Here is a 14492-nt window from a genome sequence, read left to right on the forward strand (position 1 = left end):
TCTTTTGAAGTATTCTTTTTGATGTTATGACAAAAAAGGGGGAGAAGATAAATGATAAATGATTTGATTAATCTATCAGTTGCTGGGTAAAGCTCCCACATATTTACTAACAAGAACTGCAAGTTCTATATGGTTTAAGTGTTTTGCAGGTATAAAGAAGTGAAGAAAATCTTCAAAGCAAACACAAGAAGCAAAACCATGGAAACTGAAGCAAGCTGAGTGCTGTCAAGCTTCAGAAATCAGAAGCAAGAAAGAAGAATGAATCAGAAGCACTGATAATAGAATTTGATCCATTTTTTGTCTATTTGATCTGACAAAATTCTATTTGCTCTGATACATTATTTGCTCTGATACATTATTTTAGCCTATATGGCTCTGATACATATAATGTGTTCAAACATATATTCTATGTTCTAACTCGTTCATGCTGACTTTTGTCGTTTAGTTTTTGTTCTGTAACATTTCAGGATGTAGAGATGCTCTGATGATGCTCTGGTACATTCAACAATGTTCTGATACAAATCTAGCATGAAGTGATGTTGGTAGAAATTCAAGCTCTGAAGCTATCCGAGGGAAGCAGAAATTCAAAGCTGTGAATGTTCTAAAGATCCAGAAAACTCAAGTTCTGAAGCTGTCCTAAATGGAAGCAGAAATCAGAAGCTGTGAATGTTCAGAAGATCAAAGAAATTCAAGTTCTGAAGCTGTCCTGAATGGAAGCAGAAATCAGAAGCTGTGAATGTTCAGAAGATCAAAGAAATTCAAGTTCTGAAGCTGTCCTAGATGGAAGCAGGAATCAGAAGCTGTGAGTGTTCTAGGGATCTAAGGAAATTCTAGTTCTGAAGCTGTCCTATGGAAGCAGAAGTCAGAAGCTATGAATTCTCTAAAGACAGAACCTTATATGATCGTCTCTACCGAAATAATCAGGGAAGTCTTTTATTAAAGTTCTTCGAGTATTTATTTCAGGGGGAGATTATTTATCTCAGGGGGAGATTGTTAATCTCAGGGGGAGACATATTCATATGCTTATGCTATAGCTGTGTAATTTGTCTTTTGCCGTCTGTTCTTTCTGATCGCAAATTCATATCATTTATATATGTTTTTGTCATCATCAAAAAGGGGGAGATTGTTAGAACAAGATTTGTTCTGATCAATTATCTTAGTTTTGATGATAACAATAATATGAATTTTGCTTAAGATTATATGGTACTCTAATCCAATGCAATTTCCTTTTCAGGAAATATATAAAGAGTACGCATAATTCAGCGCTCAGAAGCTTTGTCTCAAAGGGTTCAGCATGCAACATCAGAACATGGTCTGGCAAGACATCAGAAGATGGTCGAAGCAGAATCAGAACATGGGTCTATGGAAGCATCAGAAGAACTAGAGAACAGAAGCACTGAAGTTCTGATGGTATCACGCTCAGAAGCACTTCAAGGTCAGAAGATCAGAAGATGCTATGCACCAAGCTGTTTGACTCTGATGATATTCAAACGTTGTATTCACAAACATCAGATCAGAAGAAAGTACAAGTGGCAAGCTACGCTGACTGACAAAAGGAACGTTAAAAGCTACTAAAGGCTACGTCAGTAGACACAGCGTGAACAAGGCTCGAGGTAGTTGACAAAAGCGTATAACATTAAATGCGATGCTGTACGGAACACGCAAAGCATTAAATGCACTCAACGGTCATCTTCTCCAACGCCTATAAATATGAAGTTCTGATGAGAAGCAAGGTTAACGATCCTGAACAAAACAACGCTTATTCAACTTGCTGAAACTCTGTTCAAATCTAAACTCAGAATCTTCATCTTCATCAAAGCTCACTACATTGCTGTTGTAATATATTAGTGAGATTAAGCTTAAACGATTAAGAGAAATATCACAGTTGTGATTATCGCTTTTAAGAAGCAATTGTAATACTCTTAGAATTGATTACATTAAGTTGTAAGGAACTAGAGTGATCGTGTGGATCAGAATACTCTAGGAAGTCTTAGAAGTGATCTAAGCAGGTTGTAACTAGAGTGATCGTGTGGATCAGTATACTCTAGAAAAGTCTTAGAGGGTATCTAAGCAGTTGTTCCTGGAGTGATCAGTGTGTGATCAGTAGACTCTGGAAGACTTAGTTGCTGACTAAGTGGAAAACCATTGTAATCCGTGCGATTAGTGGATTAAATCCTCAGTTGAGGTAAATCATCTCTGCGGGGGTGGACTGGAGTAGTTTAGTTAACAACGAACCAGGATAAAAATAACTGTGCAATTTATTTTTATCTGTCAAGTTTTTAAAGCTACACTTATTCAAACCCCCCCCCCCTTTCTAAGTGTTTTTCTATCCTTCAATTGGCATCAGAGCGCCGGTTCTAAGGTGCAAGCACTTAACCGTGTTTAGAAAAGATTCAGGAAGAGAAAAACGCTTCAGTAAAAGATGGTTGATGAAAGTGAAAAGTCTACACCTGCATCTACATCTGGCTCTGCTGAGCAATACAACGGTAACAATGGTTATACTAGACCGCCGGTATTTGATGGTGAAAACTTTGAATACTGGAAAGATAAACTGGAAAGTTACTTTCTGGGTCTAGATGGTGATCTATGGGATCTTCTGATGGATGGTTACAAACATCCAGTAAATGCCAGAGGCGTAAAGCTGACAAGGCAAGAAATGAATGATGATCAGAAAAAGCATTTCAGGAATCATCATAAATGCAGAACTGTTTTGCTGAATGCTATCTCTCATGCTGAGTATGAGAAGATATCTAACAGGGAAACGGCCTATGACATATATGAGTCCTTGAAAATGACTCATGAAGGAAATGCTCAAGTCAAGGAGACGAAAGCTCTAGCTTTAATCCAGAAGTATGAAGCCTTCAAGATGGAGGATGATGAAGATATTGAAAAGATGTTTTCAAGATTTCAAACTCTTACTGCTGGATTGAGAGTTCTTGACAAGGGATACACCAAGGCTGATCACGTAAAGAAGATCATCAGAAGCTTACCCAGAAGATGGGGTCCTATGGTGACTGCATTCAAGATTGCAAAGAATCTGAATGAAGTTTCTCTGGAAGAGCTCATCAGTGCCTTGAGAAGTCATGAAATAGAGCTGGACGCAAATGAGCCTCAAAAGAAAGGTAAGTCTATTGCATTAAAATCCAATATCAAGAAATGCACTAACGCTTTTCAGGCTAGAGAAGAAGATCCTGAAGAATCAGAATCTGAAGAAGAAGATGAACTGTCCCTGATCTCCAGAAGGCTAAATCAACTCTGGAAGACCAAGCAAAGGAAGTTCAGAGGCTTCAGAAGTTCAAAGAAATTTGAACGTGGAGAATCTTCTGATGACAGAAGATTTGACAAGAAGAAGGTCATGTGCTATGAATGCAATGAGCCTGGACACTTCAAGAATGAATGTCCAAATCTTCAGAAGGAAAATCCCAAGAAGAAGTTTCATAAGAAGAAAGGTCTTATGGCAACCTGGGATGAGTCAGAAGATGATTCAGACTCTGAAGATGAGCAGGCTAACTGTGCGCTGATGGCGACAGAAGATGACAAATCAGAATCTACATCAGAATCAGATTCTGAAGAGGTATTTTCTGAACTTACTAGAGATGAGTTAGTTTCCGGTCTAACTGAACTTCTGGAACTCAAGTCTCAGATTAGTCTCAAATACAAAAAGTTGAAAAAGCTATTTGAATTTGAAACAAAGAAGCTTGAGTTGGAAAATTCTGAATTAAAAGAAAAACTTTTAAAACTATCCAATAATGTTGGATCTCCTTCTGATTCAGAAAAATCCACTCCTAGTCTAAACCATATTCTGAAAGAATATGATTTAAGTTTCAGGAAGTTCTTATCTAGAAGTATTGGCAGAAGTCAGCTAGCTTCTATGATATATGCTGTGTCTGGAAACAAAAGAGTCGGCATTGGTTTTGAGGGTGAAACCCCATACAAACTTGAACCTGTTGATGAAATGAAATTCACATACAAGCCATTGTATGATCAGTTCAAGTATGGCCACTCCCATGATATTAGGCACACTTCACATGCTCAAAGTTTTCACATAACACACACCAAAAAGCATGTGACACAACCTAGGAAATATCATAAAACTCACATTAAGAATTATCATGCTGTTCCTCCTATTGCTTACAATGTTAAACCCAAGTTCAATCAGAACTTGAGAAAATCTAACAAGAAAGGACCCAAGAAAATGTGGGTACCTAAGGATAAGATTATTCCTATTGCAGATATCCTTGACTGCAAAAAGGACAAAGCACAACATGTCATGGTACCTGGACTCTGGATGCTCACGACACATGACAGGAAGAAGGTCTATGTTCCAAGACCTGGTGCTTAAGTCTGGAGGAGAAGTCAAGTTTGGAGGAGATCAGAAGGGCAAGATAATTGGCTCTGGAACTATAAAGTCTGGTAACTCTCCTTCCATTTCTAATGTACTTCTTGTAGAAGGATTAACACATAACCTCTTATCTATCAGTCAATTGAGTGACAATGGTTATGATATAATCTTTAATCAAGAGTCTTGCAAGGCTGTAAATCAGAAGGATGGCTCAATCCTATTTACAGGCAAGAGGAAGAACAACATTTATAAGACAGATCTGCAAGATCTTATGAGTCAGAAGGTGACTTGTCTTATGTCTGTTTCTGAAGAGCAGTGGGTCTGGCACAGAAGATTAGGTCATGCTAGTTTGAGAAAGATTTCTCAGATTAACAAACTGAATCTGGTCAGAGGACTCCCTAATCTGAAATTCAAATCAGATGCTCTTTGTGAAGCATGTCAGAAGGGCAAGTTCTCCAAACCTGCATTCAAGTCCAAGAATGTTGTTTCTACCTCAAGGCCATTAGAACTCTTGCACATTGATCTGTTTGGCCCAGTCAAAACAGCATCTGTCAGAGGGATGAAATATGGATTAGTCATCGTAGATGATTATAGCCGCTGGACATGGGTAAAATTCTTGAAACACAAGGATGAGACTCATTCAGTGTTCTTTGATTTCTGCATTCAGATTCAATCTGAAAAAGAGTGTAAAATCATAAAGGTCAGAAGTGATCATGGTGGTGAATTTGAGAACAGATCCTTTGAAGAATTCTTCAAAGAAAATGGTATTGCCCATGATTTCTCTTGTCCTAGAACTCCACAGCAAAATGGGGTTGTAGAACGAAAGAATAGGACTCTGCAAGAAATGGCCAGAACCATGATCAATGAAACCAATATGGCTAAGCATTTCTGGGCAGAAGCAATAAACACTGCATGCTATATTCAGAATAGAATCTCTATCAGACCTATTCTAAATAAGACTCCTTATGAATTGTGGAAGAATAGAAAGCCCAACATTTCATATTTCCATCCTTTTGGATGTGTATGCTTTATTCTGAACACTAAAGATCATCTTGGTAAGTTTGATTCCAAAGCACAAAAATGTTTCCTTCTTGGATATTCTGAACGCTCAAAAGGCTACAGAGTATACAATACTGAAACATTGATTGTAGAAGAATCAATCAATATCAGGTTTGATGATAAGCTTGGTTCTGAAAAACCAAAGCAGTTTGATAATTTTGCAGATTGTGATATTGATATATCAGAAGTTGTTGAGCCAAGAAGCAACGCATCAGAAGCAGAGCTTCTCAGAAGCAAAGAATCTGAAGATCAAGTATCAGCTTCTCTGGAGGATCTAAGCATTTCTGAAGAACCATCTGTCAGAAGATCATCCAGACTCATCTCTGGTCATTCAGAAGATGTCATTCTTGGAAAGAAGGATGATCCAATCAGAACAAGAGCATTCCTTAAGAACAATGCAGATTGTCAATTAGGTCTTGTATCTTTGATCGAGCCAACTTCTGTTGATCATGCTCTAGAAGATCCAGACTGGATAATTGCTATGCAAGAAGAACTGAATCAGTTTACAAGGAATGATGTTTGGGATCTTGTTCCTAGACCAGATGGATTCAATATTTGGTACAAAATGGGTCTTCAGAAACAAGCTCAGAATGAGAAGATGAGAAGTTCTTATGTATGAGTATCTTCTGGTATGAAATTTTTTTTAAAGTTCTGATAGAAATCAATTAGAAATTGTGATTCAGTTATTACTAACGTTTCATTGTCTAAGTTGATTCAGAATCTCTATAAAAGCAAAACAGCTGTAACTGGCTATCCAGATGGTAAACACGTGTTCACTATTCCTGGACAAGCGTGCGTGCAGTTGAGGGGACGTCTACTTAGGTAACTGTGCAAATCACGTCTTTTGTCATTATTATCTCTCCTCACGTCACGTAACATTAAATGCTTTTCATCATTTACTCTCTTTCAGTTTTCTATTTATATTCTTCAAACGTTTCTTTTCCCTCTCATATTTCTCTCACTTTGCATTCAGTTTTCTTTTTCGTTCTCTCTCTTTGCTTTCATATCATAAACCCTAGCAGTTTCCAATATCTACAAATTCATCATGAATCCATCGTCAAGCTCTGGGAATCAAGATAATGATCGGAAACAAAAGAGAAAGGCAACTGCTGAACCAGAAACCAAACCAAAAAGAGTAAGGATCTCCTATGACCCTCTCAAAGTATATCAACCCTTTGACGGTTCCCCTAAATCACCTCCCTCTTCAAAGACCTCCACCACCTCTTCCTCCTCATTCATCCTCTCGGAACCACCTTCTTCACCATCTGATATCTCCTCTCCTTCAACCCTTCCATCAGATATTTCTTCATCTCTCTCACACCCTTTTCCCACCAGAACACCTAATCCCTACAGTGTTGTTCTTCCCGACTCCAGGTTCACTGTCAACCCTCCAACCCCTACCACTCAATCATATCTGGAGCTTTTACATGCTGATGTAAATGGCTGGTTGGAGATTCTAGGTGCTGCTCACCTTAACCATCTGGATGAGTATGCTACAAACAACCTTTGGAATACCTTTCGTCAGGACTTTCTGGCTAAGGCTACAGACACTCAGAGAAGGATTATGTCTGAAGCTCCTGGTGTTCGTGGTCTTCGGTTGGAAGTTGGTGAAAGCAGCCATCACCATCTCATCAGGAACAGAAGTGTTCTTGAAAGGAAGATACCAGCAGATGAGTTGGAAGAAGAAAATCTCTGCAGAGACATCGTGGTGTGGAGACCATGGTTTCCTGTGCTGACTGGAGATTTTCAGTGGCTGTTCAACTGGTTCAGAATGAACCCTTCTGAAAAAGCACCTCACATGGTCTTTCCAGTAGTGGTTTATCGTGCTGAAGTTGCTGGTCCTACTCCTCCAACAAACCTAGCAGCTATTCTTCAAGCATTGGAAGCTGGAACTTCTGAGCTGCCTGAACCAGAATATGCTAAGGCTACTTCTGAGTCAGACTCAGATGAGGAAATGGAAGATGCACAAGCTGAAGATCTCCCAGTAGATCACCCTGCTGAGATTGCTGTCCCTCTTGGCAGAAATACTGGTGCTTCCTCTTCTGGTGAAACCTCAGCTCTGATGGAGACCTTGGAAACTCTTCATCAGAATCAAGCTATGCTGGCTTCTCGTTTGGACGCGCAAGAAGCAGCCAATGCTGAGTTTCGTTCCTTCATGACAAGGCAAGCTACAAGCACTGACGGGATTCATGATGTTCTGGCGCGGATTTTGCGTAGGCTAGGATCTTAGTCTTTTGGTCTTTGTAGTTTCCTCTCCTTGTTGCATCTGTTTTCCTGCATTCCTTTCTTGTAATCTTTTTTTATCAATGAAAAATTTCCTTGTTTTACATTCCAGTGATTTTATTTGTCGTTTTATGCATCTGAATCTTTTGAAGTATTCTTTTTGATGTTATGACAAAAAAGGGGGAGAAGATAAATGATAAATGATTTGATTAATCTATCAGTTGCTGGGTAAAGCTCCCACATATTTACTAACAAGAACTGCAAGTTCTATATGGTTTAAGTGTTTTGCAGGTATAAAGAAGTGAAGAAAATCTTCAAAGCAAACACAAGAAGCAAAACCATGGAAACTGAAGCAAGCTGAGTGCTGTCAAGCTTCAGAAATCAGAAGCAAGAAAGAAGAATGAATCAGAAGCACTGATAATAGAATTTGATCCATTTTTTGTCTATTTGATCTGACAAAATTCTATTTGCTCTGATACATTATTTGCTCTGATACATTATTTTAGCCTATATGGCTCTGATACATATAATGTGTTCAAACATATATTCTATGTTCTAACTCGTTCATGCTGACTTTTGTCGTTTAGTTTTTGTTCTGTAACATTTCAGGATGTAGAGATGCTCTGATGATGCTCTGGTACATTCAACAATGTTCTGATACAAATCTAGCATGAAGTGATGTTGGTAGAAATTCAAGCTCTGAAGCTATCCGAGGGAAGCAGAAATTCAAAGCTGTGAATGTTCTAAAGATCCAGAAAACTCAAGTTCTGAAGCTGTCCTAAATGGAAGCAGAAATCAGAAGCTGTGAATGTTCAGAAGATCAAAGAAATTCAAGTTCTGAAGCTGTCCTGAATGGAAGCAGAAATCAGAAGCTGTGAATGTTCAGAAGATCAAAGAAATTCAAGTTCTGAAGCTGTCCTAGATGGAAGCAGGAATCAGAAGCTGTGAGTGTTCTAGGGATCTAAGGAAATTCTAGTTCTGAAGCTGTCCTATGGAAGCAGAAGTCAGAAGCTATGAATTCTCTAAAGACAGAACCTTATATGATCGTCTCTACCGAAATAATCAGGGAAGTCTTTTATTAAAGTTCTTCGAGTATTTATTTCAGGGGGAGATTATTTATCTCAGGGGGAGATTGTTAATCTCAGGGGGAGACATATTCATATGCTTATGCTATAGCTGTGTAATTTGTCTTTTGCCGTCTGTTCTTTCTGATCGCAAATTCATATCATTTATATATGTTTTTGTCATCATCAAAAAGGGGGAGATTGTTAGAACAAGATTTGTTCTGATCAATTATCTTAGTTTTGATGATAACAATAATATGAATTTTGCTTAAGATTATATGGTACTCTAATCCAATGCAATTTCCTTTTCAGGAAATATATAAAGAGTACGCATAATTCAGCGCTCAGAAGCTTTGTCTCAAAGGGTTCAGCATGCAACATCAGAACATGGTCTGGCAAGACATCAGAAGATGGTCGAAGCAGAATCAGAACATGGGTCTATGGAAGCATCAGAAGAACTAGAGAACAGAAGCACTGAAGTTCTGATGGTATCACGCTCAGAAGCACTTCAAGGTCAGAAGATCAGAAGATGCTATGCACCAAGCTGTTTGACTCTGATGATATTCAAACGTTGTATTCACAAACATCAGATCAGAAGAAAGTACAAGTGGCAAGCTACGCTGACTGACAAAAGGAACGTTAAAAGCTACTAAAGGCTACGTCAGTAGACACAGCGTGAACAAGGCTCGAGGTAGTTGACAAAAGCGTATAACATTAAATGCGATGCTGTACGGAACACGCAAAGCATTAAATGCACTCAACGGTCATCTTCTCCAACGCCTATAAATATGAAGTTCTGATGAGAAGCAAGGTTAACGATCCTGAACAAAACAACGCTTATTCAACTTGCTGAAACTCTGTTCAAATCTAAACTCAGAATCTTCATCTTCATCAAAGCTCACTACATTGCTGTTGTAATATATTAGTGAGATTAAGCTTAAACGATTAAGAGAAATATCACAGTTGTGATTATCGCTTTTAAGAAGCAATTGTAATACTCTTAGAATTGATTACATTAAGTTGTAAGGAACTAGAGTGATCGTGTGGATCAGAATACTCTAGGAAGTCTTAGAAGTGATCTAAGCAGGTTGTAACTAGAGTGATCGTGTGGATCAGTATACTCTAGAAAAGTCTTAGAGGGTATCTAAGCAGTTGTTCCTGGAGTGATCAGTGTGTGATCAGTAGACTCTGGAAGACTTAGTTGCTGACTAAGTGGAAAACCATTGTAATCCGTGCGATTAGTGGATTAAATCCTCAGTTGAGGTAAATCATCTCTGCGGGGGTGGACTGGAGTAGTTTAGTTAACAACGAACCAGGATAAAAATAACTGTGCAATTTATTTTTATCTGTCAAGTTTTTAAAGCTACACTTATTCAAACCCCCCCCCCTTTCTAAGTGTTTTTCTATCCTTCAACTTAAGCCAACGAGACTTGATATTCCACGACACTAGGTTAGAGGTAGTAAACACATTCACAACCGTTAATCCGATTCCAGCCAAAGCTTATTCCACCCAAACTCAAAAGCTTTCGCAATACCCACCATTACGACACAAAATTCCGCAAATTCAGCTTTCCCCTGACCCAAATAGGCACAAAAGCTACCACAATAATCTCCCTTGTAATCTCTAAAAACACCAGCGCAAGAACTAAGAGATGGACAGCCTATGGTCACACCATCAATATTCCCTTTAATCCACCCCAAAGGAGGGGGTGACCATAAGAACTCTTTGGAGCGGATAAAGCGAGACGGATTAATAGAAATACCAAAACCCTTTAGAAGAGTGAAATTTCCAAGGAAGAATTAAAGGATTTGTTGGTGTTATTTCCAACAAGCTTGGCAAGTGCACTGATATGAATAGTGCAGGATTTCCAATGAGTAGTTTTGTCTTCAAACTTGGACAAATTTCTAGCTTTCCAAACTTGCACGAAAACATTGACGATACAAGCCGTAATAACCTCCCCTGGTTAGGGAGAACAACCCCTAGCAATCGCAGCATAACAGTCCGAGATAAAAAGGAAAAGATTCTAAATATTCAGCATACCTTTCAGCCAAAGCCAAATATGACAGACAAAGCAGCAATCGAAGAAAATATGCTGAGAGGTTTCCTGGTGTGCAAAGCAGAAAGTGCAGACCGAGGAAAAAGAGAACCCACGCAGCTTCAAATTCTCATCAGTGGTAATCTTATTATTAATCATTCTCCACACCACCATTGAATGAGAGGGGGAATATTAGAATTCCAAAGGAAAAGCTTCCATTGAGCTGCAGCCGAAGATAGCAAAATGAAACCGTAGGCAGATTTGAGACTCAAATGGCCATTGTCAGCCCCAGTCCAAACCCCTTTGTCATCCGCTTCAACCAGTGGAAGATGAATCTCAGAAATGCGAGGTAAAAGACTCGGTAAAGTCATGGTAACATTGTTATGAAACTTCCAGCAAGAGTTATCCACATTGTCACTGAGTTTTGAGGTAAGATTATCGTGGAATTGAGACGGAATGTTAAAAATATTCACCAAAGGATCCCGAGCCAATTGTCAAGCCAAAAGTAGGTACTCTTGGCGTTACCAATAACCCATTACGTATTATCTAAAACAGTGCCAACCGATTCCTTAATATTATTCCAAATAGATGATTTTATGGAGTACTTAATGTAATAGTTTGTTCTTCGAACTCTGGCAGCTAACACCCTGGCCCAGTCCTGCTTATTCCACTTGAAATTCCAACACTAATGAACTGTTGTAGCCGAATTGAAGCTTCGAAGAGATTTAATGCCAAGACCTCCGTCTTTAATGCCTTTGCAACAAGTTTTCCATGCCACCGTGACAAACTTTTTCATCTCTAAATTACCGCTCCAAATGAAATTCCGTATTCAAGTTTCAATGCATTTGATCGTGCTAGCCGACCAATTATGCACTGTCATACAATTTATCAGCATGCTCTGAATGACGGATTTCACAAGTTGAAATCTCCCCGCCATGGATAAAAGGCTAGCTTTCCAAGCCGCAAGCTTGATTCTAACCTTGTCCGCCACGAATTGAAAATGAACAGCTTTAGGTCTGCCAATGAAAATGGGAGCCCCCAAATAAATGAAAGGAGGAAAAGCAATGGTAAACCCCAAGAGAAGAGCCAGTCTTTGATGTCTGGCTGAAGACATTCCACCTTCAAAAATAAGAGACTTAACTTTGTTACAAAACTGACCCGAACAAATGGCATAATCATTTAAAAGCTTAGCAATAGTAGTCAAAGATTTTTGGTCTCAAATTCAAACCATCCTTTCTTGTGTTTTTCTACTCAGCGAAGCAGCCAGCACGTCCTTTGTGTTCTCAAGACTCACAAGATTTTTCTTCTCTTCTTTTCTTTCCCTCCGCAACGAGACTTCCGGTGGTCATCATGCCTCAGCACTCTGGAGTTCTCTTGGTTCCATGAGTCCCGAGCACTTGGTAGATCTCTTCTCTTTCTATTGAATATAGGCTCGTGCCTTGACAAGGAGGGAATCCGGCAAGGCATACATTTCAATGTCAATTACTTTGGGGAAGTCACTGCGGGGGCTCAGTCCTTGCTTGAGCAAATAATTCTTTATGTCATCAATCGTAGAGACCTGGATGACTTCCCAATTGAAACTCTCGATTTAGGCTGGGAGGGATTTGTATTTCCCTTGCATGATTATTTCGAGTGTTGTCTCAGACTTTGGATGGCGACGAGAAGTTGTGAAGTGCCTCGAAAATTGTTTTCCTAGGTGTCGCACGCTCGCGAAAATGAACAGAGTCGCCACTAATATATTTATCCCAAAGAGGGAAAGGAATATCAGAAAATCTGGAATAAAGAAAGGATAAGAAAAGGTCTTGCGACCAAAGATCGGGTAAGAAGTCGGTTACGCAAGGGGAAGGTATTAGCACCCCTCACGTCTGTGGTACTCCACAGGATCCACTTATGTTTGTTCTATTCTAAGGGTGTATAAATCTAAAGCTTAATTACTAAGGGAATGCATGCGAAAGAAAGAAAAAGAAATGCGGGGAAAATAAGGTTTTATAAATAGTTGTGCTCGCTTTGGCCCTGCGACCTAATGCCTACGTATCCTTTTCAGGAATCAGAGCGCCGTAGTTCGACTCTTTAGTTTTTGTTTGTTTTTGTGTTTTTTAGTTGAACAGTTACATTCGCACTCTGCTGCTCGACCTCTGGAGTCTTAAGCTGGGAATGGAGCGGAAATAACGTGTCCGATTAGGAGAAAGAATGCCTCGGAGGCAAGAGAAAGAATGCCTCGGAGGCGAGAGAAAGAAGAGAGAAACTTGGTTTGTGTCTTTTAGATGTAATTCCATGATGAACAAAACCCAATATAAGGCTTCGCACCAATTTGTCATACCCCAAAATTTGCCCTCTTATATTCAATCAAAGGTCCCTCAATTGCCCAAGAGCACTCATGGTTCTATCAGACAAAGTTCCTCCTAATCCAAGATCTCAAAAAGTAGGGTTTGCATCTTATCAAAGGGATCTGAATCTTTAAGGTCTCAAATGGATCTCAAGGTATCTAATATGTCTCAAAGTATCTCCATGTCAATCATCAAGCTTCAGTCCCAAGGATTTCTCATTCAAATGCTCAGATGATCAATAATCGACTATGTTGACCTAAAAGTCAACTATAGTCAAAATACAGTCAAACTTCAAGATTTTTGGTCAACATCAAGTATGTGAGGTTATATCCATCATTTGATCAAAGATTGATCATGATCCATTAATAAAAACTCAGAAATGAACAAATTCAAAAGGTTCAAATTAGGGTTTTTTATAGGAAAAGTCAACTCAACTTTGACTGGCCATAACTTTCACATGGAGTATCAAAAATTTCCCAACCAAAGCCTACTTTGAAGGAAATTGAATCCTCTACAACTTTGCCCCTCACAAGCCAAGGCCAGAAATGCACCATTTGAGAGATATGGTACAAAAGATTATAGGTCCTTTTCAAAGGTCAACCGAAAGCAGTTTTTTGTCAAAGGGCATATCATCAAGATAAAATCTCCAAATGAAAAATATGTTCCAAAGTGGCCTGTAGAGGACATCTTGAGGTTTCCAAAAAGTCTTAGAACTGTTTCATATCTTAAAAATTGAGGGAGATATGCCTTGTCAAAGTTGGCCAATTTTGGATGGAAAATATGAAGCAAAACTGGTTCAAAATGGATATTTTTGCAAATGGGCCTATCTTGTTATGATCCAAACTTGATTCTAAGGTTACTAAGGACCTCCAATTTCAAAGGCCACGCTCATTGGATTTTTATTTTATTTTTAGTGAATTATTTATTCATTAAAGATTCAATTTAAATCAAATAAAAGGAAAATTGTGAAAGGATTGATTTTGGTCCTATTTTCTAAACAAATCAAATCAATAAAACATCACATACTACATCCAAATTCGTGCAAGGTAATATTGGTAATATTGGATTGAGTTTGAGCAAGTTTAGAAAGATTTCATGGAGATTTTCAAGTCAACACTAATCATGGGAATTACAAAGATTTTCTTCAAATTTCTTAACCTAATCCATTGCATTATAAGTACCTAAGAGAATCATACGGAGGGGGGGGTTGGAGAAAGAGGTTTTGCATCCCAGAAGCGCGGATACGAAACTCAAAAAAGGAAGGAAATTTGGAATTCGGTTTGAGTGTTTGAAGGAGATTCAAAGGCTTTTAGACATTCAGACGTATTCCTGGAAGATTGTTGGTCGTTTCCAAATCAAGATCGCAGCCTACAACATCTGGAATCAACACCTATAAACACACGGTTTAACCATATTTTTCTTAATTTTGATTATCATCATA

The sequence above is a fragment of the Vicia villosa genome, linkage group LG3 (genome assembly GCF_029867415.1).
Source record: "Vicia villosa cultivar HV-30 ecotype Madison, WI linkage group LG3, Vvil1.0, whole genome shotgun sequence".
NCBI lineage: Eukaryota > Viridiplantae > Streptophyta > Magnoliopsida > Fabales > Fabaceae > Vicia > Vicia villosa.